Raw genomic sequence first — 8,048 nt, forward strand, 5'->3', positions numbered from 1 at the left:
TCTATCTATCTATCTATCTATCTATCTATCTATCTATCTATCTATCTATCTATCTATCTATCTATCTATCTATCTATCTATCAATAGCCAATGCCATGTTTGCAAATTATTCAAATAATTAAATTTCCCTTTTAGTTTTCACATAAAATAAAGATTAATAAAATTATTTCAGTTTGTATTTATGAATAGATAAGGCATGAAATAATTTTATCCTTTTTTAGGGGTTCTATTTAATTATTAATTTTGGGCTCACAGGCTGAAATGTCTGGGAAGCTCTGCCATACAAGAATAATAGCAGGTACTTTTTCTTCAACACTTCTTTCCTTACAGTGGAGCATTTTCTAACAAATAAATTAATCCATTTAATGCCACTATTTTAATGTTTATAATTTGGCACCTTGAGATTTGGCCCTAATTTCTACATTCCACATACATTCTTCTTTCAGTGCATCTATGCTGTACTTGGAAATTTATTTTCATACAAAATATTAGTTTATTAAACATAGATATTTCTCAATGACGTAGCTCTCTTTTGAAGTCCTACTTGAGCTCAATGAATACTAAGGTACTCCAATGGAATATTTGAAAACAGACTCACAGAAATTTTTTTTTGCACTTTTTGAAGTAATATATTTCACACAATAGTTAGAAAGTTGGTGAACACATAGATGTGAGAATTTGTGAGTAACCCTAAAGTGTTTCTTTCTTTGAAGCATTTATTGAATTATGTCTTTGATTATCTCTATTAGAGACAGTTTAAGCCCACTGCCAAGATGTTCTTCAGTAAAACTCTAACCCTCCTCCCTGCTGGCTCCAAGGTCCTTATGATTGACATCATTATAGTGTAGATAAACTGTTGAATGCAAATCCCTACAGCATATGTACTGTAGGTGTGATTGAGGAACTTAGAATAGAATAGAATGGGAAGAATAGTAAATTCCTCTTTTGCCCACAATGAGGAAATGCAAAGGCAGACATTTAAAAAGACTCACAAAAAAATAGAACTTTAAAGTGTGTAAAAAGCAAAATAAAGACTGAAAATGCTGCACAGTAACTGTTAAAAATATATTAAAATATTTAACAAATGTACAACTGGTTAATTTAAAACAACTATCTTACAGTAAGGGGCAGTCAGATCAGCAGCAGAAATGAGATGTGCACATTTTAACAAAAATGTTAAAAGTATGCAAAAACAAAAAAAACAGCGCAAGTAGACGCATATGTGTAACAAAAAAAAGTTTTAATAAAAGCATATATGTAAACAAATATGGAGGTTGCTGGGAGTATTGATATTTCGAGGGTTACAAAGATGCTGGTAGGAAGGATCTACGATAGCGCTCCTTTGTGCATTAAGATGCAGCAGTCAGTCACTGAAGGAGATCTCCTGTTCAAAGCACTCTCTGTGCTGTAAGCTGCACGTACCGTTTATCTCCTGAATGAATATGTCATTTATAGAGGACTGGATTGAATTATTCCAGTGTGACTCTCACAGTGACACAACAGTGGAAACAACGGTGGCTTTGTCAGTCTTTCCTCAAGCTTTTGTCTGCTGTTCTTTGTTGAAACTATTGCTTCAAATTTACACCATTTGTAGCTGAGGGTCAACGCGTTTATGTATATACAAGCTAAAGCCATTGGTTTATCAAAATCATTCACATTCCTACATTTAAAGTCTTCATATTTTCCAAAATGGGAGAAAAAAAAGGATTAAATGCTGCACGGAATCATTGATTTATTGGCTTTATATTCTTTAGTGAAGCAGGTTGCTTGGGAACACAAACACTACTATGTTGCATCATGAAGGAATGCCCCATAAAACACACTTTCCTTCTGTGAAAAAATTATTGTACATTGAACATGCCAAAAAATGTTAATGGCGAAAGCTGCATGGATTCAAGTCTGAGTTTTTTAGAAAGTTGTCAAGCAATTAAACTACAGATGATCTTTAAAAGTGTTAATCTGTCCCATTTATTTCCTAGACGGATCCATCCATTTGGTCATCTTCAGTTATAGTATACAGTAGTAGGCTTATGGTGGTTGTCTACCATTTCCTCAATGTCTTATTTTTAACTAACTTAACAAACTGGACTGGGTTCCAAGAAAATCAACAAATAGTACGGAAAATGATGACTTTTGAAGGAATAGAAAATGTGAAATGGTCTTACTATACAACCCATCATTAGTATTTTAAAGAAGAGCCAATTAAATTAGAGCAGCCTTTGGGCAAAAAGCTGAGATTAGATGAGACACAAATACATGCAATCCAGTTTAAATCATTCATCTCAATCCCAGCATTGCAGCTAAACCAAGCTAAACCTGACAGCGCACGTTAATGGACCATTAATGCCTGCTGCAACAATCTGATGCAAAACTTTAGATTCTGCCATTAATATGGTTGTTACTTTGACATGCTTGAGCTACTTAGGATGACCAGACATCCTCTTTTTCCCAGATATGTCCTAGTTTTCATAGCTAAAAAAATGTCCGGGTGGGAATTTCAAAATTGTCGGGGATTTTGGTTGACTACCTACAGTGCAGCAGAACCGAGCCGTGAGCTCCGGGGCTGGTCCGGGAACTCCGCCGACGGGATGATGGCTCGGTTCGAGTGCCCGGTCAGTAACTCAAATCTGGTCACCCTAGAGCTACTTAGATATTAGCTAGAAAGTACACCTTAAAAAACATTGTACTGGACAGGCCATGGGCACACAAGACAAAATGTGCTCAACTTACAAGTGTTCACCTGTAGCACCCAATGTCCAGCTGTAAGTCCAACTCAACCATAAACCATCAACTTGGTGGTCCTGACCTGAGACTTAGGTTGTTTATCGTCTTAAAACCCACCGGTTACTCGCCCGTTACCCGTTTTATCCTCTACATGGCTTGTAGCATACCAAAAGATAAGCCTCCACAGAAAAAGCTTTACTCTTGTCAGTCCTCCATAAGAATCAGTTCTGATGACATCTCCTGCGCCCCAACATTGTCATCCTCCTCTTGGCTGCTTCTCAGATTAATAATGTCCTTCCTGAGCCTCTTGGTTTACCTCGGCCTTGCCAGGTTCGGAGGTCTTTCCGTTCTCAGATTACTGATGAAGCAGAGATCTGGGGGTTGCTGAAAACTTGAGAGATTTATTTATAACTGAATCCTCTTTTTTAAATCTTCCTTATAACTTTATAACTGGACTGTTTGTGTTTGTGGTGTATTTGTTGGCCTCCATTGTGTGTTTTTTTTAATGTGTTTTTCTAAGATACACTTTGGTAAATTCTAATATTGTACTAATTTTACAGATATTTGAATAAAGGAAACTAAATAATGAGTTAGTGGTAAAGCAAGAGACGTATCATAGCTAGTGCATTAATTTCATCTCACCATGACTTAGAAATGTGTAAACATCAGCAACCACTTACTAATACATCAATGTCAGCTGTCACAGCAGGTGACAGGCAAGATTAACGACTTAGTATATCTCTCTTACTGGTAGATGTTAAATGACTCGCTCAGGGAGACATATTTTAGACACTGATTATGAGTAAAATGCTGGAAGCTTAGCAACACTAGTCAGTGCAAGTTAGAACCTAACATAAATGCCAGATGGAATATGCTCCATTTCTTTTTAATTGGGACCTACATTAAAAAATAAAGGTTGTCTTATTCATTGCAACTTTTTCACCACACAGAAATGATGCAGCTTCACTTCAGTATGGTAGAAATGAGGATTTTTTCCCCCTTAAAATAAGATAATTAGACATCATGCATTTGAAAAAAGATTATGTTGAGTTTTTCCCTTATCTTAAACATAAATAATTTATTCAATTTGTAAATTATCTTACTTATCTACTCATCAAAAGAAAAAAATACATCTATTTCAAGATATATTTACTCATATTTCATGGATCACAATGAAGAAGAAGGCACACAAGACAAATAACAAATTTTTTCTTGTACTGACACCAGATCTGTGTTTCAGGGTTAACATACTACATGTCGCTCAGGAATGAAAGCTATCTCATTTGTTAGAGTTTCTAGATGATGTAACTGACAGATAGCAAGAGATTTTACATTTGGATGTGAATTTCTTTTTTCAGGTCCCTGTAAGGGCATGAAAACTCCATGCAGAAATATCACAGCTAAGGAATGAAACCCAATAGTGTCTTGCTGTAATGCAGCAGTGCTACAATCTGTGCCGCCATGCAGCCCACAATGCAGAAAATTAATAATGCATTTTTCTTTTTGGTGTAAAGGCAGGGTGCATGGGAGTGGAAAGAACAACCTCTGGGTTTTGAACTCTTTAGGAGATAACAGTAAAGGTGTAATGTAAGCAACGGGTGTCTGTCATACTCTTGGTTAGATTTAATAGAAAGAAATACAAAAAAAATGATAGATAAATCAAAAAGACAATGAATAAAAAACAAAATTTATAAAATGTTTCAAAGGACTGGGTGCTGCATAAACAACAGGATCAAAGGATGGAAATAAATGGATAAATTAATCTCATGATTCACTGAGGGTCGAAGCAGATTGTGGACAGTAGTGGTTATGGTGAAAGACTGACAACAAAGAGCAATATTTTACACTTTCTTTGACAGGAAATTACATTAAATTACGTTAAAGTTACATGAACCGCTCCCCCACACTGCCTCACCCCTCCAAGTGCTTCTGCAACGTAATGCAAAATCCTGCATTAAAGCTTGACGTGTTGTTTACCTGTTTGTATGGAGGGTCTGTTCCAATATGGGTTGTTCTTTGTTCCACTCCCTCTAGTGTTCTCAAGCACCACTATTTTTTAGAGAAACATTGCTGCTCTTATTGTCAGGACTCAGAATGTAGGACAAACATTTACTAAGAAGTTTTTTTAACACCCTCCTCCTGCTGATTCTCTCTCCCAAACAGCAGGCATACATTGTATGATATTTTCAATCTTTGTACTCAGCTACAGTTAAAAATGTAAGATGAAACTGAAGGGTTTAAAACCTTACAGCTCACGATTAATGTTCTCACACTGTAAGGCCCGATGCTTTGATGTGATCTAACTGTTCACACTTTACGTCCAAAAACCACAAGAGATGCTGCTGGTTGGACTCGTCAATCTGGAAGAAGAAGAAGAATTCCCTTGTTTGCACATAAAAGTTCATGTAAATCACTGCCCCTGCCTCTTTATATTAAGAACCTGGGCTGCATGGAACAAGTATTTAAAAAGATGCAGCCCAACAATTTGTAAACTGGTGACTCTCTTCTTCTGCTCCTCTTTAATCACATCCCTATAAGCCTTCGGGAACCACAGCAGTTAAACCTGTCAGCCATGCCTGCAGCAAAGAGAACACAGGGATGCTCACATACATTCACAGGTTCTGCACTTAGTGCCACATTTCAACACAATCTACAATGTTTTTGTTAGAAATCTAGTTTGTGTGGGTTGTTTGTGTNAACACCCTCCTCCTGCTGATTCTCTCTCCCAAACAGCAGGCATACATTGTATGATATTTTCAATCTTTGTACTCAGCTACAGTTAAAAATGTAAGACGAAACTGAAGGGTTTAAAACCTTACAGCTCACGATTAATGTTCTCACATTGTAAGGCCCGATGCTTTGATGTGATCTAACTGTTCACACTTTACGTCCAAAAACCACAAGAGATGCTGCTGGTTGGACTCGTCAATCTGGAAGAAGAAGAAGAATTCCCTTGTTTGCACATAAAAGTTCATGTAAATCACTGCCCCTGCCTCTTTATATTAAGAACCTGGGCTGCATGGAACAAGTATTTAAAAAGATGCAGCCCAACAATTTGTAAACTGGTGACTCTCTTCTTCTGCTCCTCTTTAATCACATCCCTATAAGCCTTCGGGAACCACAGCAGTTAAACCTGTCAGCCATGCCTGCAGCAAAGAGAACACAGGGATGCTCACATACATTCACAGGTTCTGCACTTAGTGCCACATTTCAACACAATCTACAATGTTTTTGTTAGAAATCTAGTTTGTGTGGGTTGTTTGTGTGTTTTTCTCTCTCCACCACCAGGTGGTGCCCTGTCCTCGTTGGGCCTCCCTGTACACCTGCGGCTCGTTGGACCATTATTGGAGGAGTATTTGAGCAGTCGACTGTCACTACCTCGACGCCAGAGTGTTTGCCAGTTTTGGGTACTCTAGCCAAGCTAAGATTAGCTGGGTCTAACCTAAGCTTTGTTCCTCTGAGAATTATCTAGTTTTTGTCTTTGCTTTTCGGCAGGAAGCATTCCCGAGGAACTGGATACCTGGACCCTCTCCCCCTGGAAGGATTTACTGAGAACACACTGAGCAGGGGAAAACCTCCACATGATCCGTTCAAGTCCTCATCGGAAATCCAATTGACAGTCTGCTCCTTTACACCTCTGGGTCCAACGCTTGTCTATCTGTCCGCCCTCCAACGAGTTCCCTCTTCTCTGGATTAACCCCCACAAGCTGGATTCAAGGATTGACAAGAGCCCCCTCATACGTGAGTCCGTCTCCAGTAATATTCAAGCCTCAGTCAAATTTCCTACGGTCCCTGAACTGTTATTCATCTACATTTAATAAATCTGTAAAACTTTTCCCCTTGGTCTCTGAGTGGTTCTCTGCATGTGGGTCAGATCGCTTAAACCAATCATGACAGTTTTAAGATAGACTTTTAGTTTAGGATTTGCAGATACAGTTTTCCTAAAACCTACAAACATCCTGCTCGTTCTAATTATGAGGCGCTGCTTATTTTGCAGGTGCTGCTCACACCTTCATTGCCTTAGCTGCCCTCAGGGCAAAAGCAAGGCTGCATTTGTTTTCATTTGCCGTTTTACAGGTTGTCAGTGAGATTACTCTGCTAACCCTAACTGTACTCTGCTATGAAGTCACACTCTATAAAATGTGTCCCCCTCATGAATTTTTGTGCAAAACAGTAATTAATGGCGTGTTATTCTCTTGACCCAGGCTGAAAAGTAAAAAAAGAAAACAGGGGCAAGAAAAATCTGGCTACATCCTGTTTAAATTCCCACCTATTGTTTCTCCAACACACATTCCGGATTTGTTAGGGGAAAAAAAGTACTTAAAAAAGGCGTTAAATAAACTTTTTTTTTTTTTTTTAAGCCCTGTAGATCTTTGCATCTGTTTCTGATTAAGAAAAAAATGTACTTGCATTTTCTTCTCATGCTTTCTTATGGAGGTAGATGCTGTAAAAGATCAAACCCTGCTATATTATCATTTTCGCCAAGCTAAATCCCCCAAAATGTGATCATGTGGTATATGTGGCCTGGGAGAGGTACACAACCAAAGAAAACATGTCAGTTTTTGTTTGACATTTGTTGCATCTAAATAACAAACCTGACTGTTCTAGCTTGAACAGTTTATGGCCTCCAACAAAGTCTCATTATATAATAAAAAAGATTTATGCTTAAGGGCAGTGGCCACCAACTGGCACAGAAAGACAATACTTGTTAGACAATGAATATTTGTGACTGTTTGTGTGATTTATATAAAGGAGCCAATTAAAGCAGGTTTTAGTGGAGTAGCTGTATAACACTGTGCATGTTCCTTTTTTTTTCTAGTTGTTCAAATGTTGGCTTCCCAGGTCTGTGTTGTTTTGTTCTCTTTTTATGTAACCCAAATACAAAGGCTTACAGTCTAAATGATGGTGTAGCGGTAAGCAATGTTACCTCACACTGGGTCTCAACTCCTGATTGTTGCCTTTCTGTGCAGAGTTCATATTTTCTGCTTATGCTAGTGTTTTTAAGAAATCAAAGATTTCTACTTCATTAGAGAAAAACACTTCCTAACTGGACAATGTAGTTTCTGATAACCTTACATCCCTACAATTCAATGTAATTCAATCAAATTCAGTTTATTTATATAGCGCCAATTCACAACATGTCATCTCAAGGCACTTTACAGTTCAACCAGACCATACAGTCAAATTGATTCAAAGTTTTTTGTCTAAGGAAAACCAGTTGATTCCATCGAATGCAATCCCTCACACTAAGCATGCTTGTAGCGTCAGTGGAGAGGAAAAACTCCCTTTTAACAGGAAGAAACCTACATCAGAACCAGGCTCAG

The sequence above is a fragment of the Cyprinodon variegatus genome, unplaced genomic scaffold (assembly GCF_000732505.1).
Source record: "Cyprinodon variegatus isolate N-32 unplaced genomic scaffold, C_variegatus-1.0 Scaffold181, whole genome shotgun sequence".
Classification (NCBI taxonomy): domain Eukaryota; kingdom Metazoa; phylum Chordata; class Actinopteri; order Cyprinodontiformes; family Cyprinodontidae; genus Cyprinodon; species Cyprinodon variegatus.